This window comes from Ursus arctos, chromosome X (genome assembly GCF_023065955.2).
Source record: "Ursus arctos isolate Adak ecotype North America chromosome X, UrsArc2.0, whole genome shotgun sequence".
Lineage (NCBI taxonomy): Eukaryota > Metazoa > Chordata > Mammalia > Carnivora > Ursidae > Ursus > Ursus arctos.
This window is the reverse complement of record NC_079873.1, coordinates 89,179,845-89,206,471: the sequence shown is the minus strand read 5'-3', so window position 1 is coordinate 89,206,471 and position 26,627 is coordinate 89,179,845. Positions and strand designations below refer to the sequence as shown.

The window sequence follows — 26,627 nt, the reverse complement described above, 5'->3', positions numbered from 1 at the left end:
CCATCACCTGTAGGAAGCTTTTCTTGATTTGATCATTCCCCCTCAGATGCAATTTGGTCACTCTTTTCTCTGAATCAGCTTTCACCTTATATTAAGTTATATAGGAGTTAAGTACTATAAGTCGATCCCTCACTAGATTGTGATTGTTCTCAGAGCAGGAGGAAGTTCCTTTAGGGTAGTTTCTGCCAGAATGCCTGGTACATTATTTTCCTCACTGTAGACTTTGTTGGTTGAATCAGTAAGTGGGTGTATAGTAGGAGTCTATTTTTAGAACACAACTGAATTCTACCCCTATGAAGTTATTTTTTCCTGTCTACCCAAGCCCAAATCAATTTCTCCCCTTGTAAAAATTTCCTTTTGCATTATGATCTATATCTTGATCATTTATCATATAACAACAGCAATTAATATATGTTGTCTTCCCATTTGAACTGAGAGTAGGAACCATGACAGATTTCTTTGGGAACTCCCCTAGAGCCTTGCTATTCAACTGAATTGTTTAACTGCATTTTTAAGCACATTTTATTTATTTCTCCAGTACAAGATATTCTTTCCTTCATTTTCATTGATGATGGAATGTAACATTCATAATCACTGCCATAACTTTCCAATACCTGTACACTCATTTACTTATTATTTTCTCCTAACACGCTCATTTTAAAAATGTGTATATATAAAAATGAAAAAGGAAATAGCTTAAGTAGAAAGTCAGGATTGCTAGTTATAAAGATTTCTAGCTTCTGCCAAATGCTCTAATCCCAAGCCTGTTTCCTATTTATGAAACAAGAAGATTTTCAAATGTTAGAAAGATGTTAAAGACTCATTAGCACCAAATTGAAACTTTCTCCTTAACTTAACATAATCCACTCATTCATACAATTAATATATGTTGTCCTCGTACTCTGTGCCAGGAAGGCACCTAGCCTCACTGGAACCCTAACTGGGAGAAAATAGCAATCAGTACAAATAAGCACATGAGTTCATTTAAGTTGGAGCAAATTCACTGAAGAAAATAAAATTGAGTAATATGAAAGAGAGTGACTGGGATGAGAGTCATTTTCGATTGGGCAATCAGAATAATAAAAAGAAGATTGTTAAGAAAATAGCTTTCTCACTGAGTTATTATTTGTAAAGGCTATCTCTGTGCTTCACCCAAAATAATCCATGTGTAGCACAGATGTACATGTCTTACATTTCGGCAAACATTAGGCCATATTTATTTACATTTTGCAGTAAATGGATCTGTATAAAAGTCTCAGCTCTACCACTTAGCAGCTGTGAGATCTTGCTCAAGTTACCTAATTCCTTTCAGTTTCAGTTTCCTTATCAGAAAAATGAGGACAATCAAAATAAGATAAAAAATAAAAATTATAAGAGTGCTATAAAGATTAAGAGAAAGTAGGTAATATGCTTAGCAGAGTCCTTGTTGCATCACACAATCTTTCACAAGAGTCCTACAGCAATTTTACCCTTTAACAATCATCAAGTCCTTTCAGTAAATAAAGAGAGCCTTAACTGATTAGAAATTGGCAGAGGCTGTACAGTTTCTATCCCCAAACCTCACCCCTTGGTGGTATGCTTCATTGAAAATAGGTCTTTGACCAAATTCTGTCACATGTACAAATATTTGTAAGCACAAAAACATTCATGACTGCATGTAGCTCAAGTGAATTTCCACTCTGCACTGAGACACACAGACTGACGTATTGTAGGAAAGATTTATTCTAGGGCAGATACAATGATATTCCTCCAGCAGGAGAAGCCAATGTGGTAGTCTCATTAGACAGAGTCCTCTGTGAAGTGGAGGGACACAGAGTCAATGGGGATCTAGATATTGAGCTCTGCACAGAGGATCATAGGTTACTGGGATTGTCAGATTCATATACCTGCTTCTCCTAAGAGTAGCATGACCTGTGCAATCTTTAACATCTCTAACATCTCTTATTTTAATTACAAAATCTCTGATATAGATTTTGACAATGATATTGGAAATGCTAAGTAACTATTTCTGTTTTGTGGATTCCAAGGTAAGTTACTTCAAATGCTAATTAACTGTCCCTACTGCGAAGTTGTCTTAATTTGTATACACACTTATATCATACTGTATATACTGAAGTATTTTTAAAGTAAAATACTCCACTATATAACAAGTCAATGTTACCTGTTATTTACAGTATAGTAAATGTAGGTAGAACCTTTACTGTAACAATTAGAACTAGTTTAAAGGAAAATTCAATTATCTTATTATTAGATAATTACCTATTCTTTCCACCGCTAATGATTCTGTGAAAGTGAACAGAGCTTTCAGGAAGAGCTGATTAACTCTTTCTGGTCACCAGTTAACCAGAGCATTAGCCTTTATGAACTCATAAGCCATGTCAGATAAATAGCAGGTGTTTACTGTATCCTTTCTTTCAGATAGACAGGAATAGTCCCAAAGCACTGATTATAGATATTATTATGATGACTGCTTCTGTTTCAAATGGAAAGAGAAAATGAAAATTAATAGTTTTCTTTCATTTTCCCTCCAGTTTTACTTGTTTGTAATAGAAACAATATGGTGTACAACAGGAAGATATGGAGCGCCCAGTCCAGCTCTGCCACTAATTAGCTGTGTGATTATGCACAAGTCACAGCTTCTGTGCTTCCATTTCCTTATCTATAAAGTGTGGATCATGCACACTCTCCCTAACTGTCAGAGTTGTTTTGAAAAGAGAATGAAGTTGCTAGATGAGGACAGGCATTGAAAAATTTAAAAGCAGTACACTAATATAGACTGCTATTCTTAATATTTTTCTTTCAGCTTGATTTTTAATCAGAAAACATAGTAACATGGGAGCCAATGGTAATAGCATTAGTGACAACAGTCCAATTAGACATCAGTGGATGGTAGAAGGTAGGCTACTAAAATATATCAGCATATATAGAAGTCATTCATTTTTCATAAATGCCAAAGTAAAAGAAATGTTTTCTTCAATGGAGAAGCTGATACTGTTATTTATAGAACTGCAATAAGCTATTCACTAGTTCTCCATCTCCAACTTTTTACATATATATTTTACATTTATATCTGTAAGTCTAGTAGAAACATTTTCTTGATGTTTTGGAGTTGTATCTGAGTACACTGTCATGACCAATACTGTAGGCTAGGTAGCTGACTATATGCTGTGCATCCAAAAGCTCAAAATGTTCTTCTTTCTCCAGTCTTCATTCTATAATCCTAAAAAGGCCAAGACCATTTGCATCATGTATTCTCTTACACTGGAGAAGAAATATATTAGTAACCATATTGTAGGAATTCATTTTATTGTAAATGTAATGTCAATGTCCAGGAAGCAATGGAATGAGTACAAACATGGAGAAAACTCTAAGATGATTTTCTGTCTTGGTCTCATGATATGTAAAGGAAGCAAGGGAAGACAGAAGGGACATCAGGGGACTGCTTGAAAACAACAACAGAAGGGACAGAAAGATGGGGTGAACAGAGGACCAACTTAACATCTTTCACCACTTTGCTGGAGATAAACTTTGAAAACAGAGATGAGGAATCAACTGACTTGGCAAAACCCCAATTTGCCTCTCAATTCCCATTGAGAATCCCGAAGCATTCAAAGATGGGGAGGCCACTCAAAATGAAAAGTCCCCAGGGGGCGCCTGGGTGGCTCAGTCGTTAAGCGTCTGCCTTCGGCCCAGGGCGTGATCTCAGCGTTCTGGGATCGAGCCCCACATCAGGCTCCTCCACCGGGAGGCTGCTTCTTCCTCTCCCACTCCCCCTGCTTGTGTTCCCTCTCTCGCTGGCTGTCTCTCTCTCTCTGTCAAATAAATAAATAAAATCTTGAAAAAAAAAAAAGAAAAGTCCCCAAAGGCAAATTTTACCTCATTTATAGTTTGGCCTCTGGCCAGCCTTGTAAAGAAGTATTGCATAGAAAATATTATTTCATTTAAACCTTATCGTATCACGCTCTGTGTGAAGCCAGATATTCTCCAGTTCAAGAGCCATCTACTAATGGATGGGCACTGTGATAAAATTCGTAAGATATACAAATTGAAAAAAAGGGGGGATCTTTAATCTCCAAACTTGTTTTATAATCCTGTCTTAGTATCATTCATGTGTAAGCTACTTACATCTTCCTACTCAAGATCTGAAGCCATACCTGACCAGGGTAAAGTGTACACAAGGAGATGAATCTCAATCACTGAGTAAGATTTTGAATTAATCCTGTTGCTCTAAGTCAAATGTCTGATATTCCTCAACTTCTCTATTAAACCATATATATCCAATTTGTCCTATTGAGCTAGGTCTTGGTTTCTGAGTGTTAATTTTCATTGAAACTGAAGCCTTGTCTGGACCCTGAATATTGGAAAGTAGAGTATGTTTGGGGCCTTGAAAAACTTTTCATGTATCACCAATTACCTTTGTCTATATTTCCTCCACCTGCCAGGAGTTTTGCTCAAAATTTGATATAACACCTATAAACATACAGCGCTGCAATAAATCTGAAATTGCCATCGCCACTTTCTGAAGCCTCCTGTTTCTGTGACTTTACACACTAGATCAGATTCCTTAGGACTCTGTTGCCAGCCAAGATAAAGCACAAGTTAACCACATTTGATTGACTACCAATTTAAGCTATTGATTATCCCTCTCAGGAATTCGTTTATAATGATGTCAGCAAATCATCAGCATTCTACCTGTTCACCTATCCTTTCCCCACTAGCTTTGAAATTTAGCCTGCCTGGGTCACTGCTGTCACCTTAACCATCAAATTAAGAGCCAGTGATTGATTTTGACTGATTTTCCTATGATTGATTTTCCTATGATTGATTTTTCTAATCATAGTCAATATATATATACAAATTTTCTGTGTCTTGTCTGCTCTTACAATCCAGAAGTGCAAATTATTTTTATTTTCTTCACATCTTCAAATCTGAAGATTAATTTATGATGGCACAACCATCTGTTATTTCCAAGAAATATCTACAGTGAATTTACTGATACCTTAAAGAAAGAGAGAAGGAGGGAAGGAAGGAGGAAGGAAGGCAGGCTGGCCTCATTAAGCACAGTGAATAATTCAGTATTTGGGATGTTGGCTTACAATTATATTTCAAATGGAACATAAAAATCCACAATTTATGACACAAACGTGAAAACCTGTCCCTTGGTGCAAACTTTCTTTGGTATTTGTCATCTGGAACTCAAAACAAAATAAAACAAAGCAAAAAACACTGCTCTTTAACTGTTCAAGGAACACGCTTATTATACTACGTAACACACCATTAATGCAGAAATAAAATTTTTTAACATTAAAAATTTATATTTGTGATTTTACATTAATTTCCACAGCATGGTACATGGCATTGTTTGCTCTTATGATTAAAGCACTTATCTTAAAAACACTGCCTTAGATGGCAGAAGAGAATAAACTAACATAAGTAGGAGTACACAACATGTAGGTATAAATTGTCTTCAAAAGTCAAGCCTAGAAAAAGAGGTTAGAAGACAAATTTCACATTACCATTTAGGATCTAAATTGAAGTGTAATTATAAGATAATGAAAGTTATTTTCTCGTGTGATACATCAACTGTCTCTGATGGCAGCTACCAAAATTGAAATGCACCCAGATTTGCAGTAATGCCAATAAAGTTAGAATATGTGTATGGTCTCATAAGGGCACTGTGTGAAATAACATATTTGTTTCAGTTATGAATTTCAATTATATTGGTCTACTAAACATCACCCCATAAATCATTAAATGATGTGAACGAAGACAGAAACATACAAATGGACAAGAATATAGGCTTCTATTCTCATATGAAATTGTAAAAATACCGGTTTCAAAGCCATATAAAAAACTGGGGAAGTTTCACAATAAAAATGTATCACATGACTAAATAATTCATATTCCTTTTTTATTTTACATCATTTTTCTCTTTCTTAGAACTACTTAGTATAAAGCTAAAGTTCAGATGGTATGTGAAAGCAGTATTCAAAGATTGGAATGACTGTTCTAAGGTGGCAGCCAAGAAAACTCTACTTTGTTTATGGACAGAAGACAAACTATGACCATAAAATAACCAAAGCAGAGAGCCGTATATGCTTTAAGAATGAAAGTGGTACAGAGGCACCTGGATGGCTCAGTCAGTTAAGCATCTGACTCTTAATTTCAGGTCATGATCTCAGGGTTCTGGGATCCTGCCCCATGTCAGGCTCTGCCCTCAGTGGGGAGTCTGCTCCACTCCCTCTCCCTCTGCCCCTCCTCCTGCACACACACACTCTCTCTCAAATAAATAAATAAATAAATATTTAAAAAAATGAATGAAAGTGGTATAAATTCAGGTTTATATCACTCCTTCCCAAGGGGGGCATAAAAAGGGTAAACAAAACTAAAGTATCATTGAAATTAAGACAGTCTCCCAATCATATGACACAATTTAGAGGAATATCATATAAAGTATTTTGGATGACCTTAGATGTATACACTAAGGGAATTTAAGAAAGAAAAAAGATGAGGGAAAAGGGAAGAGGGAAAAGAAAGAAAAAATGGAGGGAGTTAAACAAGCCATAAGTGACTTTTAACAATAGAGAACAAACTGAAGTTGATGGAGGGAAGTGGGTGGGATGGACTAGAAAGGTGATGGGTACTAACAAGAGCACTTGTGATGAGTACTGGGTGTTTTATGTAAGTGATGAATCAGTAGATTCTACTCCAGAAACGAATATTGCACTGTATGTTTACTAACAAAATTTAATTAAAAAAAGTATACACTAAGAATCAACTATAGAGAAAGCAATGTAATTTGGTGGGATACAAGAATAAGAAAGAATTAAAAGAACAAAAACAAAAACCTCACTGCTATTTCTCAAATTGGATGGACAGCTGAGAGCATTAAGTCAGCCAGAAAACAAATTGAGGAAATATAATAGTATCACCTAATGTTAAAATGCAATTGAAGTAGAAAATTGGTGGGAGTTTTTATTGGTGAAAACTGGAAGACAGGAGTGAGCGCATAACAGATAATGCCAAAAAAGATAAAGAAGAAGACCCATTATGAACAAAATAGGGTAAATACTCATAAAATGGGGATTCAAAATCTGGACAACTGAAATGCCTGGTAAAAAGAAAAAAAAGAATATAGCAACAAGGACAAAATATTGACAAGTATAAAAGAAGAAAATCTTCCAGAAACAACAGAAGTCCTGAGGCTGCAAATCAAAAGGCTTCACTGTTCCAAGAAAAGTTTATTTATTTATTTATATATTTTTAAAAGATTTTATTTATTTGAGAGAGAGAGAGAGACAGTCAGCGAGAGAGGGAACACAAGCAGGGGGAGTGGGAGAGGAAGAAGCAGGCTCCCAGCAGAGGAGCCCGATGTGGGGCTCGATCCCATAACGCCAGGGTCATGCCCTGAGCCGAAGGCAGACGCTCAATGACTGAGCCACCCAAGTGCCCCCCAAGAAAAGTTTAAAATGACAAAACAATACAGAGGTATCCCTCATGATTTAACTTTGGAGATGGACTGTTATAGATACCCAGATATAAGAAGAAGACCACTATAGCATGAAGATATTGTTGGCTACAACTCAAAGAATGAATGGTTTAAAGTTGTTTAAAAATAGGTATTTCCATTTTTGTTTTGTTTTTATTTTCCTCACATTAGAAGCAATCCAAAAGAGGTTGTTCCAGAATTGGTACAGTGGCTCAATGACATCCACAGGATCTTGGCCCTTTATATCTTTTCACATCACCATCCTTAGCATGAAGACTTTTGTCTTCATTTTTTTCTCTCATGGTCAACATGACTATTGTGTCATGTCTCATTAAGTCTTTACATAGATAGCTACACCCAAAAGTAGAAGTAGAGGATAGATACTTTCTCCTCATTGTCTGTGTGTCTGTGTATCTATCTATCTATCTATCAATCAATCATCTATCTATCATCTATCTAGTTATTTATTTGACTAGAGGTTTTATTTTCAAAGTACAAAGAATGAAATTGCAATAATATTCAGGTTTTTTTAATGAAGTTTAATGTTAATTCCATGCTGTGTTGAGGTAAGAACAATACAGATTCTGTATCTGTGGCTCCAGGCAGATAGCCAGTAGTACAAATGAGCTTCAAGTTACACACACTGAACAAAGCTGAGGGAGTGAAGTAGAGGAGGACACCTGGTAGAAAGGAAAGAAGAAAAAACAAAGAATTGAACACCCACACAGACCTCCATACCACCTTCAATGCTAACCTCCTTTACAGGACGAGTAAAAAGTAGGCAAGAATGAGATTCAACAATTGTTGACCTGTTACCAGCATCATGCTTTTCAGCAACATTTCAGGAGAGTCTGAAGCACTTTTTTTTTTTGAAAGTTTTTATTTATTTGAGAAAGACATAGAGGTAGATTGAGAGCACAAGTAGGCAGAGCAGCAGGCAGAGGGAGAGGGAGAAGCAGGCTCCCCAATAAGCAGGGATCCCAATATGAGGCTCCATCCCAGAACCCTGGGATCATGACCTGAGCCAAAGGCAGCTACTTAACCGACTGGGCCACCCCAGTGCCCCAAGTCTGAAGCACTTTCTACAGCAAAACCATAACAGCAAACTCCCCAAACAATCTCAACTGTCTCAAGGTAACACCCAATTAATTTTAAACATTGACATACAATTTGATTTAACCAATTAAAGAAAGAAAAAATTATACCACTTAGGCCTCCATAGTGTGATTAACCTTCTCTTTGATGCTTGCATCACCTAGAAGTCAAATGGCTTTTGAATGTAATTTCCATTTCTAATGATGATCTTGCCCCATCTGTCAGGAGATAATACAGTAATACCGAAAAGCTTCTGTGCAGTCCTGCTAGTGTCTTAAAGAACCAAAAAGGTGGAACCAGTAAAATCCACAGAAATTCATTCTTGCCTTTAAGAACTTTTGAAAAAATGCTTTTTAAAAAACCAATGGGGCAGAAACCTAAATTCTGAGACCAAATGTAAAAGTCATATTTGGTGTTCCTCAGTGACAATGGGGAATTTCCAAAAGGTGGGGGCAGGGGATGGGAAGGAGTAGGGAGGTCAGAGATGGTTTCTCTTGTTGGCTTTTAGGTGTCACTGATTTTCATCTTCTATATGCTGCAGAAATTCTTTATTCTGCTCTTTCCTATCATCCTGAGTGTCTGAAGTCCACAGTATCAGATTATCACGTAACAACGGCATCATAAGTATAGAGTTCTTAGAACTTCCTTCACTCAGCATATCCATTTCTTTAACTGCATCACCAAAAGCCACTTTGGCCACCCTGCAGGCTTGGTCAGAGGAATTAAGAATTTCATAGTAGAATACAGGAAAATTGAGAGCAAGACCTAAGTGAATGAGATGCGGTGGCCCAAGTTCTATCATTGCAATATCATTAGCAGCTTTAAAGCCACTAGGCTGTTCTCCACAGCCTCCTTCCTGTAGGAAATTCAGCCAGACATCTGTGATAATCCCCTTTTGTTTTGTAATAGAAAACTTTGGACTCACCAGTGTTAGCCACTAGAGTCAAGTGTTTGTCCAGTGTTTCCAAACTGTCATAAAAGATTAACCCTAGGGGCACCTGGGTGGCTCAGTCGTTAAGCATCTGCCTTTGGGTCAGGTCATGATCCCTGGGTCCTGGGATCGAGCCCCACATCAGGCTCCCTGCTCAGCGGGAAGCCTGTTTCTCCCTCTCCCACTCCCCCTGCTTGTGTTCCCTCTGTCTGTCTCTGTGTGTCAAATAAATAAATAAAATCTTAAAAAAAAAGATTAACCGTAGCTCAATCTCAACCACGTGCCAATATTCCTGAATTATTTTCAGTTTGCCTACTCCTCCCTTGTTTTCTTCTTCTTGTTCAATGCTGCTGATTATTTTCCAGGAGGATCTTCTAGCTAGCTCTAATCACATTTCTGTGTGCAACAGATAGGATGTTTCTTTCTTTGGGTGTCGTCTCAACATTCATCCCTGCTACTTTTTTCATTAATTCTACCATTTCATCCTATCATCAAGACTGCTTGGCCAGCTTCACCTGGTACATCAGATCTTCATGAGCATCCATAGTGGTGGCAGCTCCAGTGGGGTCTGTGTGACAGCTGGAAACAGATAGCCTCCTGACTCATCCTCTCTCCACACCTCTCTCTCCATTTATTAGTGAGGAAAATGTTTCTCTCTCTCTCTTTCTTTCTTTTTAGAGAGAGAGATTGTGTGTGGGAGTGGGGTGGGGGGGAAGGGACAGATGGAAAGAGAGAGAATTGTAAGCTGACTCTGCACTGAGCACAGAGCCCAACTTGGGGCTCAATCCCATGACCCTGAGATCATGACTTGAGCCGAAATCAAGAGTCAGATGCCCAACCAACTGACCCACCCAGGTGCCCGAGAATATCATTCTTAGAATGATCTAGCAAAATTTTCCTTACATCTCTTGAGCTAGAACACGGCCACATGACTACACTGTGGCTGTAAGGGAGGCTAGGGAAGTGAGTAGCTGACATTTTCATGCTCTATTATTAACAGTGGACTTTGTGGCATATAAGAAGTAAAATGGGATTGGCTAATGCATAGGCAACTAAATGTGTCTGCTATAGTCATCTACTAAGGGAAAATATGATAGGGCTGTTCTTAGACTTTCAACAATACCAGATGCCAAATATAAAAATAATATCAGAAAATTTTATAAACTATACATGTGCACTTTTATATATTCATGTGTATACATACACATGTATATATGTGTTTACACATGTATATATACATAAAAGTATACAAATCATAAGTCTATATAATTCAATGCATTTTATACACAATGAGCATTCTTATAAAAGCACCCAGATTAAGAAATAGATTATTACCAGGACCCCAGAATCCCCTCTTTTACCCCCCTCCTCTCCAAATATAACCATTATCTTGACTTCCAACATCTATGAATTTTGTCTGTTTTAAAATTTTATGTAAATTGAAGAATACAATATATAGTCTGTCATGCTTGGCTTCTGTCACTTTTGTACAAATTGAATTTGAATTTAGTTCATGCTGAACTATTTTCCCTATTGTAATAGTATAGTATAGTATTACTCAATAAAATCTATTCTTACTACTTTAACTGGTATCTGACTTTATTTATCTTTGACGGTGATTAAGAGCATGGAGTGTAGCCAGAATACAGTGCTTCAAATCCCAGCAGAACCACTAGTTGCAGAGCCTTGGTCAAGTCACATACCTGCTTTGTATCTCAGTTTCATCATCTGAAAATAAGAATAAGAATAGTAGGTTTGTAGACAGGATTACATGAACTAATCCACATAATTAATTTAGAATACAGCCTGGCACATAGTGAAGACTACATAATGGTTTTACTAATTACTATCACTGTTCCTCAGCAACGTGCTTCTAGAAATTCGTGGAAAACTGACAAGGAGAGAAATATCTGCATAAATATTTGCAGTACTTCTGTCAAAGAGTTTATATAAAAAGAGTCCTTATAGGTACACCTGGGTGACTCAGTTGGTTAAGCACTTGACTCTGGGTTTCAGCTCAGGTCATGATCTCAGAATCTTGAGATCAAGCCCCTTATTGGGCTCAGGGCTCAGCACAGAGTCTGCTTGGGTTTTTCTCTACCTCTCCCTTTGTCCCTCCCCAGCCTCTAAAATAAATAAATAAATCTTTTAAAAATGAGTCCTTATAAGTTAGTAAGAAAAGGAATGAATATTCTGATAGAAATGTTTGCAACAAGCAGCAACAGACAATTCATAACAAAAACAAAAATCTGTCAATAAATGTATGAAAAGGTCTTTGACCAAAGAAATGCAAACAGACAAACAAAAAACAACAACAAACCAACAATGAAATGGCGTTTGTCTTTTATGAGCCTAGCAGACGTGAAGGAATAAAAGATAAATTAAAATATCCAGTATTGGTGAGCATGTAGGAAAATGAACACTCATTCTTGGTCTCTTCAAGTTTCAAAATAAAATTTTCCAGAAAGTTATTTGCCAATAAGTATTAAATTTTTATATTTGTATAGATACTCAGGAAATTCCCCTACTAGGAATATATCATCATAAAAATTGTCAGAAAAAGGAAAGATATGTATAAAAATAGTCATCTTTGCATTGCTTAAAGATGAAAAAAAAGAGAATAATGTAAATGCCCATCCATAGAGGTTTGGTTAAATAAATCATGATATTTCCACATAAAAGAATGTTAGAAAGCTATTTACAAATGATGCTACCTTTGTTTAGTGAGTAAGATTTATTGACTAGAGAAAATGTCCACAACACAATGATGCATGAGAAAAGCACATTTTGAAACAGGATGTAAAATGTGGTAGTTTTATCTCGTTGGGAGGATTTCACTGATTTTTTAAAAAATCATGTTTCAGTTTTTCACATTATTTGAATTTTTATAAGCATTTATTTTTGTAAACAAAAAAATGAAAACAAACAAAACTGACTTGGTCTTAAGTAGTGGATGAAGAACAAATAAAGAATTTTTAGGACAAAACAGTGAGATGAAAACAGTGCCAGTAAAAAGCCCACTTGCCCAGCATTATATAATAGGAACACTGACAAGGAACATCCTACTAGAGTTCGTTAGAAATGTATTTGTGGTGGGGCACCTAGGTGGCTCAGTCAGTTAAGTTTCTGACCCTTGATTTTGGCTCAGGTCATGATCTCCAGGTGGTGAGATCAAGCCCCATGTCAGGCTCAGTGCCAGGCATGAAGCCTGCTTAAGATCCTCTCTCTCCCTCTTCCTCTGCCCCTCCCACTCAGAAAGAAAGAAAGAAAGAAAGAAAGAAAGAAAGAAAGAAAGAAAGAAAGAAAGAAAGAAAGAAAGAAGGAAGAAAGAAAGAAAGAAAGAAAGAAAGAAAGAAAGAAAGAAAGAAAGAAAGAAAGAAAAGAAAGAAATGTACCTGTGGCCTTAGTAAAATTTGAAGAGACATGGTACTGGTCAAAAGCATAACTTGGTTATTGACTATTGCTAGGGACTAAAATAAAATAAAATATAAGAGAAGACTTCCTTCTTGAGCAATGCCACTATTGGTGAGTGATGCCACTGTTGGTTAGAAATTAACTAGAGCTAAATACAGACTTTGAGTGATTATAAAAGAAGATGATCGAAAAGTGAATGAAGAGAACAATGCATTAATATATTGAATCCTTACAACAATCCTATGAGGTAAGGACAATGATTTTTCCCACTTTGTAGACGAGGAAACAGATGTACAGAGAAAACAGATACTCTCCCAAGGTCATACAATTATTTATGAAAACCCTAGCCTGAGGTGTTTAGGATGTATATATAATAGTGCTTGTCAAACTTCATTTGTAGCATGTGGAAGAAGAGGAATACTGGCAGCAGAAGTCGTAAGCAGGTGGTTCAGAGGCATCTCCAGCTTGTAGATTGCTTTGCTTGGCTAACAGAGTGTTTGATGTTTGCTTGTTTATTTCATTGTGTTTTTAAAATATGGTAGATATTTTAATATCCAAAAAGTCCATATAATATTTCAGAACAGCATTCGTCCTGTGATTTTTTTTTCTCTTTTTGGAAAAAAAAATCAGATCTGGCAAAACTGATTTCTGCGCTGCAGCCATCTGTGAGGTCTGAGTTAAGGCAGTCCCCTTTAGAAGAGGCACGCGCTCTCCCCTCAGCCTGCCTCCCTCTCTTATATCACCTGCTCAGCCATACTGGAATTTATAGCATCTCCATCTGTGAACACACAAAGACCATTAAAGAGTACCCTTAATTATCTATAAAGATTAAGATAACAATTCACTCTTTTGTAATCCAGATATGATGGGTGTCCGGTGAAGATGGAAACAATTCCAACTAACCTGTAATATACCTTGTCATTTTCTATACCCAAAAAGAATTGACTCTACCAGTAGTATTGATGTGGGAAATAAAGGTGGAAGAAAAATTATTAAATTTCCTTATTTCCTACAGTCCATTGACAAGTCCTTGAAACAGGCAGAGTGACATTCCTCTAGGGACTCAATTGCCTCAATGTTAATATTTTGCTAAGGGCAAAAGGCAATCCTAGCCTGAGCCCCCACTCCCCCAGGATCCTGTAAGTCTACTTTAACATATAAAAATTCCTTTGGAAACTTCCTTTATCTCTAAACCCCCCAAGATATGTTTTGGCAATCATCCCCCAAGCATATGGCCCACTGATATACATCTGAAGGGTCTCATGACTAAGGTTTTATTAGATGGTAATAAATGACCTTTTCCCAATAATAGCTAGCACTTTCAAGGTCCTGGGAACCTTGCTTCCAAAATTCCTTAGAGACTTACATGATCCCTAACTTCCGACCAACTTGAAAGTATATAATGGGCCATTCCTCATGACCCCATTGCAGCTCTTTCTGCCCATGGGTCCTGTCCCTGTGCTTTAATAAAATTACCTTTTTGCACCAAAGACATCTTAAGAATTCTTTCTTAGCCATCGGCTTCAAACCCTAATGTCTTTCCTACATCAGTATTAGTAAACTGATATTTTGCTGATGATTTGTTTGGGGAGTGGAGGTTAGGTTTATGTCACACCCCAAAAGCAAAATTATAAGAAAATATCAATGAGGTATTTCTGTTTTCCCTCGAAAGTTCTTCACCAATGCCCTCATCCCCCAGATCTCGCTTTTCACTGATCTACCTTGTTGGCCTTGGCCTCCCAAATCAAGCATGCCACACCTCCAACAGTCTTCCCTTTCCCTGTGCAGCAGAGCGATTCAGCTCTTTCTTACTCTTTTAACTTCACAATTACAATGCAACTCTGGTAGCAAAGGGCTGACCTTAGGATCAGCTCTCCATAGAAATTGCATGGTGATTATAAATAACAAATTATTTTCCCTCAGTTACAATTTTTCCCCCTTTACACTTGTATTTTAATTCCTCCAAAGTCGTGACTATTCTACATCATTGAGACAGCAGCAGACTTAGGGGGAAAAAAGAACCATATTTTACCCTTGTGTCTGCCACTTGCTAACTGGATTATTTAGGGTAAGTTGCATACCTATTGGGTTCTCAGACTTTTCATTTGTAAAATGAGGATATAATAAGTACATTTCCTATCTAACAGGACTCTCATTAACATCAAATGCACTTTCTAACCTGAAAACATGTAGAAAATAAAAATTGTAATTTTTAAAGTACATTTTCAAATGTTCTGGAAGTTAGGTTTTCATATAATGAGCATCTTCTCTTGAACTCCTAGTGTACACCATGCACTGTGCTGGATGTTTTGCAAACACTTTCTGTTTTAATCTTCTCTACCACCCTTTGAATTAGCAGTCATTCGTATTTTCCACCTAAAGAAACTGGCACTCAGGCAAGTTAAATAACTTGCCAAAGGCCATCTGTCTGAGTCAAAAGCCCATGTTCTTTCAATGACACTGCAGTGTCATCTGCCCATTAATTTGGTACTCTCTGGATGTGTCTAGGGAGGATCACAAAATTACTTGACTTTACAAAAAAACATTTTCATACTCATGTATATAACCTCAGGGTTAAAAACACTAAGCAAACTGAGGATATTTTCTGTCAAGGACTTAGTGTTTAAGTACAGTATTTAGTATAAGTATAGTATTTCTGTAGCAATCAATTCTATTCTATTCAAAATAGTCTTATTTTATTTAGTGTTACCTATCAATCAATTCTGGCTACTTGCAAACTAGGAAGCAACCACAACAGATTAACCTCCAGGGGGGTAGAAATAAACTATCATATTTGATTGCTTAAATATGCTGTAACAATACATTTTTTTTCTTTTTTTTTTTAAAGATTGTATCTATTTATTTGAGAGAGAGAGAGAACGTGCACAAGCGGGGGGGGGGGGGCAGAGGGAGAGGGAGAAGCAGACTCTCCACTGAGCAGGGAGCCCGATGCAACCTGGGGCTTGATCCTAGGACCCCGGGATCGTGACCTGAGCCAGAGGCAGATGCCTAACCGACTGAGCCACCCAAGGGCCCCTGAAAAAGACATTTGAACAAAAAAACCTGATGGAGCTAGTAGATGTGAAGGTAGAGACTGAGCATTTAGAGCCCCCTAAAGACCACCAACACACCAAGCCGACCTTGATTGTCTGATTTTCATTTTCAAGTGGTCTTGAGGTGGCAGCACTGTGTCAGTGTACTCTCTTCTGTCTTTTAGTGTAGAGAGGTTCTTTGCAATGCTCTCTGAGAGGCAGCATTAGAACTGGACAGAATGATTTAGCAAAAAGAACTGAAAAGAGTTCCTCTTGGTTTTTTCCAATGTTACAGAAGAAAGTTTTTCAAGAAAAAAATAATAATGCTCATTTCTACTCAATAGGTGAGAAACGAGTTTCCAATTTGATTGACAGTGTTGTGATATCACAATAAAATTAAGTTTGTATGCTAATGAGATATGTTTCCTATTTCATTCTTCTAGTAATACTTCTAGGGCTTTCAATTCTATTTTGGCTGAAAGTAATAATAGAGAATTAAATAATAATTTGATTTTGCCCACTCCCCCATCCACAGCCATCTATTTTGTAAGGCACTTCTCTTTTGGATATAAATGAAATTTCTTTAATCTTAAGAAGCCTGGAGAGGATAATACCTTTGCTCAGCCTGCTGGTGCTATAAATTTATAAAAAGTGGCCCCTAATTCAAGTTAAATCTGGGAAAGCTCCCAAACATGTACTAATTCAGGAGTTATGGGGCTGTATAGTCCTGAGGCCTATGAATTTGGCAAGCAGGAGGATGGTAGAAGCAGGCCCAGATGGTTTCTTCTGGCCTGTGAATTGTCAGCCATCCCTATTCTACCTTTCCCAGGCTCGAGGCTAGTAGAGAGTCAGAGAAAGGAACAAAGACGATTAGCAACAGTGACTTCTAACTTGTTGAAAACAAGAAATCTAGTACTTCATATGGGTGCATGGAGGACATATGGAGAAGCTAGAACTCTTTAGAGGGAAAAATGTCATATATGTTGATGATAACAAGAGAAAAGCTCAATTGTGATTTCTAAAACAAGAAAGTTAAAAGGGCTGCAGATGTTTTTATTTTCTTTAAAGATAATGATAGTTTTAAAAAAAGTATTGTTACGGGGATAATGGCATCCTATAGCTATGTACGCGTCAAGGGGAAATCAGGATATCTACTTCCTGAAAATATTAGATTGATCCTTTGTGAAAGTTCAGTGACAAAGAACTCTATTATGCCAAATAATAGATGTACCAAGCCATTTTGTCTGAAGTATAGAAGTGTGGTTGAATCACAACTGTACTGTAGTCTATTAATAACCACCTTTTTTTTTAAAGACAGAGAAACAAGGAATTATTACCTACTGGGGCAATCAATTAACTCTGGGGAAGAAAAACAACAGATTCTGTCATTTTGTTATTATTCTTTTTTTAGGGCACCTCACATATATTAATATAAGGTATGACTATAAAAGAGTAAGACTAGTGTTTAAATAAACACACAAACCTTATTACATTTCAGTGAATTGTGTCCTCTTCAAAGTAATCATCTTGGCTGTGTACTTGATAACCATCGGTTCCAAATCGTCCAGGACAGATAATCCAGATGTCCCATAATTATATTATTCTCAATAAAGGTGATTCATTCAAGGTAGAATGCAACATTGCTTAACCTGAATAATTTTTAAGACCTTTTGCAGGTATTTATAAATCAAGAAAAACAATTAGTTGAATAACATGTTGTGATTTGAAGTTCAGCAAATATGGTTGCAGAAACCATGTAGCTATCCTAACAACGTGTGGAATTCTTCTGGCAACTGCCACCAGAATCAGCTTATGGGTCACACAAGGAAATCACTGTTATTACTTTATCTCACTGTGAGATATGTTCCTATGGCTGAGCATAAAAGCACCTCAGCAACCCATTTTCTTTGCACAGGGTTCATAAGCTAACTTCTGAGTCCGGTGCTTCCATGTTAAACTGACATACTTAAATGTTAAAAAGAACATGATTCCCATTCTTAGAGGTTTCCTTACTAAAGTGTTTGAAAATGTTGAATTCTAAGGACAGTACTATAATGAGGTATAGTATTACATTATTACATAGCATATTATATTAAATGCATTGGAAGCATTTATCCTGGGGATTTAAAATACCCTCATCATTTTCACATATAACTTTTCTATGGATCGATCAATTAATCTACAGACACTGAGTGATCTACTTGTGCCTAATACTGTGGTAGGTGTAGCCAATTAGTTTGCAGAAAGGTACCATCAGCTCCAATTTTAATAATGAAAAATAGATGAACTAAGAAATTAAATCATTAGCCTGAGTTCACAGGATGACACACTGGTAGTTCCGGCAGAGAAAGCCAGCTTTCTTAATCTTGACTCAGTGATCTTTCATGAATAACTCTTTTTTTTTCTCTCTCTCACTCTAAGTGTGTGTGTGCGCATGCGTGTATGTGCCCCACCCTCACACACCCTTTGTAGCCTTCTTTTCTAAAATACTTAAAACCATGACAGTTGATGGTTTTTGCACTGACCATGTTGTGGCTACTTAAGGATGTTTAGAGTGAGGTAAGGGGATGGGAAATGTGGGGAGGGAAAGTGAAAGTATAGCATGATTTATGCTAGGTCTGTTAAAGCAAATTTAAAAAGACTGCAAATCCACAAATAACCTTATTGGGCTCACCTACTTGAACAAATAAGAGAAGTCTCTCCTACCTGAGTTGAGACAGGAAGATAGTGATCCACAGAGAGAAGATACCAGCTGATCAGGAGAGAAAATGGAAAAGGCCAGACTCTGAGAACATTAAGTCTATATTTTGCTTACCTATGGCTTATAGGCACCCTGACATACCTCACACTTACACTCTAAATTCCTGGCTGAGTGAAGTATCACTTATGGATCAGTGAGGAAATGTAGGGAGAATGGTTGGGATAAAAGCTACAGTCCCATATTATCAGCCTAATGAAAAAGCTCAAATAAATCTGAGGACAGGGGTGACAGAATTACAAAATTTTCTGATAAAATGTCAAAGGCAATTTTTCATACCTCTTCCAATCCACAGTAGTCCTTATCATTGTGATGTGTGGGTCCCAACAAAAATGTTTATATATTTGGGGTAAATGATCATAATGAACATTTACAAGCTGAATTTATTGTTCCTTATGTACAGGCAGGCACCATGTTGCTTATTCTATCAATTTATGCTCACAACAGTCTTCTGAGATAGGTGTTATTATTATCCCTGTTCTACAGATAAGAAAATTCAAGCTCAGGGAGTTTAAGCAACCTGTCCTTATCACACTACAAAATACTGATGGAACTAAAGCTCCGAATTAGGTTGGTCTGACTCCATTTGGTCCTCGTAATGGCCCTGTAGGGAAAGTGGGTGAAAAAATGGAATCTCCTGCTAGGTTCTTCATTCACTCTTTCGTTAAACAGTTATTTGACCTATCGTCAGGTCACTGTGTATGCATGGAGAATACAGTGGTAAACAAAACAGACCTGGTTATTGTTCTCATGGAGCTCACCATTATTGGGGAAATAGAATTATAAACAAAAACTCCTCCCAGCATAGAAAGCATATCTGCAAAAGTAGCAGACAAAGAAAACAATTTTATCATTGAATAAGCAATAAATAAGAATGCAATGCACATTACAGGCAATCTGCAAAAGAGATTACAAAGACAGCAAGAAATATCACTCTTTTATATAGCTAAATAGATACAAGATATTATATTCATGCTCTCAAGATAAAATGGCTAATTTTCTGCTCTCTTTAAGACTGAAGGTAGGTTTTGCCCTTTGGAGTCATGTGGCAGCTGAATTTAGGCATATGTCCTGCCAGGACACATTATATTCTTCGATGATTACATTTCAACAAGATGACTTTCAGGTCCTTGAAGAAAAATTCCTGAGTGGTGAGACTGATAAGAATTTTATTTAGTACTTAAAAAGATTTACACATATATGAAGAGGACAGGGAAAGAAATAACAAGAGAAAAAGGAGGAAGGGGATTTCTTCCCTTCTTTTCATTAGGGAAAATTTTTAAGCCACTTATTTGAATTTGTATTTGCTCTTACACCAGTAAGTGGGGAAAGATGATAATAAAAACTTGAATAAATACAGTTATACATTTTGATAAATTCTAAGAAACCAGCATTCTATAAGAATAATAAGGGAGGGCTTAATCTAGTGTAGGAACTGCTACCTAACTAAAGTTCTTTTAAAGATGCATCCTGAGCAATGAGCAGGAATTAGTTTCTTGATGGACAGGAAGAAAAGTATTCTAGGAAAAGACAACAATGGATGTGAAATCTCTGAGATAGGAGAGAGCTCATTGTCTTCAAGTAACTAAAGGAAGGCTATTGCTAGAGCAGAATGAATAAGACAGCAAGTGACATGAGGACTACATACATGGCTAGAGTTACAGCATTTCTTAACCAAGGGATATGTGGAAACAAGGGAAACCGTCCTCTGAGACTGAAGTTTTAAACACATAAACGAGAGTAGAAAGCTGTTCAGGCTACTGAAAGGAGGAAAATGATTCTCAGATTTGCAAGCCTTGACAGGGACATGACTGCAATTAGTATCATATCTAAAGGAAGGAATTGGGGGCGCCTGAGTGGCTCAGTTGGTTGAGCATCCAACTCTTGATCTTGGCTCGGGTGTTGATCTCAAGGTCATGAGTTCAAGCCCCATGCTGGGCTCCATGTGGGGCATGGAGGCTACTTAATATAATAAAATAAAGGAAGGAAGAATTGTGCACTTAAAAATTTGTCAAGAGGATAGATTGTATGTGAAGTGTTCTTATCACAATAAAAAATAAGAAGAAATAGAGGAGACAACACTGAATCATATCAAATCGAATTGCTTAAGACTAGTGCTCAAGAGAAACTCTTACAAGCAACCAGAAAAAAAAAAAAAACCAATATATGTACAGAGTAGCGGAGAAAAGGAAGATAGCAGATTTCTCATTAGAAACAATATAGTGAGAAGATGGGCAATTTTTTTGAAGTGCTGAAAAAAAAAATAAAACAATCAGCCTGGACTTCTATAACCCAATGGAAATATCTTTTCATAGAAAAGGTAAAATAGACTTTTTGAGAAACAAAAAGATGAAATAATCACCAACAGATCATTAATACAAGAAATGTTAAAAGAAGGTCTTAGGGCAGAAGGAAATAGATACCAGATGGAAACACACATCTACACAAAAGAAATAAAGAGCATTGGAAATAGTAACTACACTGGGTAAATATATACCATTATTTTCTTATTATTTAAATCTCTGTAAAATATAATGGACTTTAAGTAAAAAAATAAATTAGGAGAGTTGACCAGTAAAATACAACATAAACATCATTAAGACAAGCAAAGATGATCCCAAACGAACAGAATGCAAAGTGCCCTGGCTCAAACATAAAATATTTTGTCCCTGTGGTAAGTACACCCTTATTATAGGAGTACAATTAAATAGCCCAATAAACTCTTCTTATCCTAAGTTCAGATTCATCAATTAAAATTTGGTTAATATTTAGGTATACCAGACAGGGGAGAAAACAAAATGGCGAGAGAAGCAGAGTCCTGCTCCACTTAACAGTTCTATTTCCTAACATCAAATTGCTGTAAAATATTAAGTTAAGCTTAATGTGAGTTTGTTTTGTTGAAAATTCTTTCTTAGTGAAAGCTTCAAGTCCTCCATAAGTGCCTATTTGGGCAGCTCTCTGGCCTTCTTCTTCATTGCTATTCAGTTTCCTGTGGGAACTTCTATAGGCCAATTATTCCTCATGGGTCTATTCACTTATTTTTTTCTACTCATAGGGTTTCAGTTATAGGGTTTGATTCATCTTCTTCATCTTGTTTGCCATTTGTTTTATCATCTAGATCCTTTTCCCCCAGCTGCCTATAAAACAATTCATTGCCATCTTTACCCCATATCTAACCATTGTTCAAAATATAGATGATATAAAAGAATTGTTCTAAAAATAATTAGAGAGAAAGACGAGTTCTTACTAGTTTTGTTTTCTATCTTTTTCCTATCACTTGGCCCCCATTGTTAATTGAAGTGCAGCGGGATAAGGTATACTTAATGCCCTTATGAACTCTTGCTTGCTTATGATCTCAGAAAGTGACATCTTCCCTGACTGCCTTTTTAAACTTAATTTTTGCCTCAATCATGTTACTATTGCTAACTGTCAGCATACAGTATGTAGCAGTGTGGTAGGCGAGTGTGTATGTACTGTAGTTAGGCTTCCTAGTTTCAAATTCAGAGTCTAATCTTGGCTCCTGGGCCACTTACTTGGCCTTTTGTGCCTGTTTCCTCATTTGTAAAACAGGACTAGAATCATATCTACCTCATAGAGGATTAAACAATACAAAACTCAAAAAGCATCTATAAAGTACTCAAATGATAGCTAATACCACATTTTTCTGTACTTATTATTCTGTGCTAATTTTACTTACATTAGACAACCAGCATCTGTATGTGAGATATACCCTCTGGGACATAATCAGATTTTGATAATACCTTCTTCTTTCCAAATGGCAAGGAAATAAAGGACTCCCATCATTTGTAATTCCCCACTGATTAACATTGGAAATGGTAGTTTCTACGGGTTGTGGCATAGAAAAAGATAACCTTCAGGATCTGGGTAATTATTCATTGAACTGTAGGAGAGGGAAAACTTTTCTTCTACCTGCTCAGGTTCATGGCTGGGACTTGCAAATTAAACTTATAAAAGATAGATGAGTAGGAAAATAGGAATACAAACTATATTTTACATGCACTGGAGCTTCACATACACAAAAAAATAAAAGGATCGAAAGAAATGGTTAGAATTCAGGGTTGACATAGCCATTTTTAATAAAGGACAATAAATTGTGAAAAAATGACTAGACAAAGAAAAGGGAGTTTGGACTTCTAGGGGTGGTAACTATGGGAAGGTAAATATACGGGGAAAACGAATGCTAGGTAGGGGTTATTTAGTAAGACTTGTTCGTGCAGGCTCATCTCAGTGCTATCTCCGTCTCTGGCATTAAGAGTTGGTCTCCTCTTCATGGTATGGGAGAGGGCAACATGTTCACAAAGGAAATTTGTGCCCTGCTTTTAGATAGATGGGGGAGTGCAGAAAGTTCTTCCTGTGTCTGTTTTTTTCTCAGTTGCCTTCAGTTCAAAATAATCCTTATGCCAATGTGGCGTATTTTGAGGTGTCATATTATGGATCAGCACATAATTTTTGAATGCCATCTATATGTCAGGCTCCATGCACTAGAGTTCATGGAGCTTGCTTTTTAGTTGGAGAGACAGAATATAAATAAACAGAAAATATATGTGATATTGGAAAAATTACACAGAGTAAGGGGATCGAGAGTGATAGAATGGGAATACTGGGGCGCCTGGGTAGCGCAGTCGTTAAGGCGTCTGCCTTCGGCTCAGGGCGTGATCCCGGCGTTCCGGGATCGAGTCCCACATCGGGCTCCTCCGCTGGGAGCCTGCTTCTTCCTCTCCCGCTCCCCCTGCCTGTGTTCCCTCTCTCGCTGGCTGTCTCTATCTCTGTCAAATAAATAAATAAAATCTTTAAAAAAAAAAAAAAAGAATGGGAATACTACTTTCGATATATGTGCTTTCCAGTGAGTTAACTGTAACTCCACCCTTTCTTTTTTTCCCCACTCAAAAAACACATCATAGTGCAAGCTTGAGTGACATTACCTTTGCAATCATCTTCCATCTGTTTTACCTTACCTCTAAATGTAAACCTTTTGGAAACTTTAGACTAAGCATAGTTAGTAATAAATGTGAACATGGAGCACAACTGATTGCAATATTCTGAGTCCCAAGTATCTGATGCTAAATTCCTGGAGACCATCAGTGTTCCATAACCACACTAAAGATCTCTACCTCATCCTTACCCAAATTATCACTCATTAGACCTTCCACTGCATAATTGGTTTCTGAAGGGATCCCCTTTGTTCTGGGCAGAATTACAAAGCAGAAATGATTAACGCTAGCTCAAGGAATGGTCCATTCTTTTCTGGCTCAGGTTACAAGCTATTCCTACTTCCTCTTGTTCTCATGGAAGGAGCTACTCCTTATGTGCTCAGGGGAATGATGTTCTGAAAGTTATTAATAGTTCACCTGCACAAAAACAAAACATCATCATCATCATCATTTTCAACAGCAACAGCAAAATATTAACCTAAGGTAACAATACAGACAGTTTTAATCTGGAAGGTTAATGGACTTGCTGAAAGTCATACAAGTTAATGATAAAGGTAGAAATTGAAACTATGGTTCCTCATTTTAAAAGATCATGCTGAACTTTAAAACAGAATTGGAAGTACATTTAAAAGAGGAAAGAAAGGAAAACAAAAGAAATTTTCCTCTGAAAATTCCAGCACATAATAGATTCCTCTCAGTATGTGGAAATATAACAATCAGTATGGGACAATGGAATTAGGTAAGGCTGAAAAATTCTGCTAGCCCAGGTATCACATTACAAGTGGAAAAGAGTGTTATTTTCAGCTTGACACAAGATGCTTCAAATCCTCAAATCCTCAGTCACATCTGATCCAACTAAAGGCCCAGCCAAGGTCTTTGTTTTACCCAGATAAGGGTATCACCATGGAAGCTTCACATAAAACTCTATAGAATCCAAATGGCCAGTTTCCTCATGAAAGGAGAAAAGAACATCTCTGACACAGGAATATGAAATTAATTGGATCTATATTTCATTTCAGATCTCCAAGTCATTGCTGATAAAGGAGTCTTTAATCTCTAACATAGGAGGACTCTGTATCGCAAGCACAATTGAAATCTATCCACCAAAACTAGCTCTTTGAAAAATGCAGACTTCATAACCTTACCAGCATTCAGGGGAATAATTTCTTACCACCTGCATTATCAGCTTTATCCCTTTTATTAGAGAATCTGTCAAAAACGCAGTCTTGTAAAATGGTTATGATTTTAATCTCTCTGGTGATTGGAAAAGGAGCACAAATGGTTTTGATTGCAGGCAGAAATGTTTGCTAAAAGTTATTACAGCTTTTGCTTCTCATCCTCTTAAATAAATTAATAACATTTGGTGAGAAAAACACCCTAAGGTCTCAATATTATTTCTGTAACAGCAAGGTAGTCTCAAATAATGAACATGCTCTGGAACTGTTACTTTTTTCTAATTGCTAAGAAAATGTATAAATGTCAAATGACCTTGTCCTCTGAAAGACATACTTAAAAATATAAAATGAAAGATACTAACTCCTAGTCAACATGTAAATATATTTAGGTGTGCATATGTAAAATATATACTATACATACAACAGGATAGGAGTATATGCACATCAAATGGATTCCCACAGTTGAGAATGTTTCTGAATTATCCCCCCATAACAACGAACAAGGCAAGAAAGCAACTGGGGAGCTCAAGGGTATCACAACAGATAGGAAAAGTATCAGTACAAAGCACCCAACACTACATGAAAAAGTGGTATGCCTGCATGGGCTGGATATTATTCACGGAGAAAGATTGTTTTTTATGAATTTTATTTTCTTACTGTTTCTGAAAAAGAAGAATGAAAGATGATTAGAGAATGAGGGTATATGTTCCATAAATATTTTAATATTTTGGATATTAGATGTGTGTGTGTGTGCGTGCGTGCATGCACACGCACGTGCACACCAGGTTCACTGAAATTGTAAAGGCTGCAGGATGTGGGCAGGTATTGTTTTCTGACCTCTCTCCAACTCACAATCTGTTCTCTGCAATAGGTCCGTTCCATCCAGAGGAAAGCCTTTCTCAAAAGCCCTCTGCAAGTTACTTACTGGGATTACTTGACCCTGTAAAAGAGAAAAGGGAAAGGCTTGGTAGTTTAATGTGGTGAATGGGGAAGCAGAAAAAAATGAAGAGGAGAGATGGGAAAAGAACCCTATTTGGAAGCAATAAGACTCCACTTCTCTCTTAGTCACACCAGTATCAGCAATACTCTCTCTGGGTATATTAGACCCTCCTTGATACTAAGAAACCAGGTATATTTAATGAGGTTCATTAATATACTCAGCATGCATCTGTAGACATGTGAACTATCTAGATTATTTTACATCAGTATTAGATTTTTATGCTTGCAAGGCTTTAAAAATCAACTATTTTTGCATATTTTCTATTCTACTTGATTGGTTTGTTAAAGGTTTCTCTCTTTTGTTTGAGTTTTCCTTCGGTTGATTGTCTATACTTAATCCTACTTTCCTTGAATTGTGCTCCCCTGTCTTCATCTGTCTCCTGAAAGGCTGACACACTTAACATTCCCTCTTCTTATTTTTTTTTTATTTTAATGTTTTTTTATTATACTATGTTAGTAACCATACAGTACATCCCCGGTTTCCAATGTAAAGTTCGATGACTCATTAGTTGCGTATAACACCCAGTACACCATGAAATATGTGCCCTCCTTACTACCCATCACCAGCCTATCCCATACCCCACCCCCTCCCCTCTGAGGCCCTCAGTTTGTTTCTCATAGTCCATAGTCTCTCATGTTTCATTCCCCCTTCTGATTACCCCCCTTTCTTTATACCTTTCTTCCCCTACCGATCATCCTAGTTCTTATGTTCCATAGATGAGAGAAATCATATGATAGTTGTCTTTCTCTGCTTGACTTATTTCACTTAGCATTATCTCCTC

The 26,627-nt window shown here is 36.9% G+C and overlaps 1 pseudogene; it reads right to left on the bottom strand.

Moving 5' to 3' along the window:
• Positions 1-9,095: 9,095 nt before the first annotated feature.
• Positions 9,096-10,060, bottom strand: LOC113241208 (14-3-3 protein epsilon-like; annotated as a pseudogene).
• Between the last annotated feature and the right edge of the window lie 16,567 nt (positions 10,061-26,627).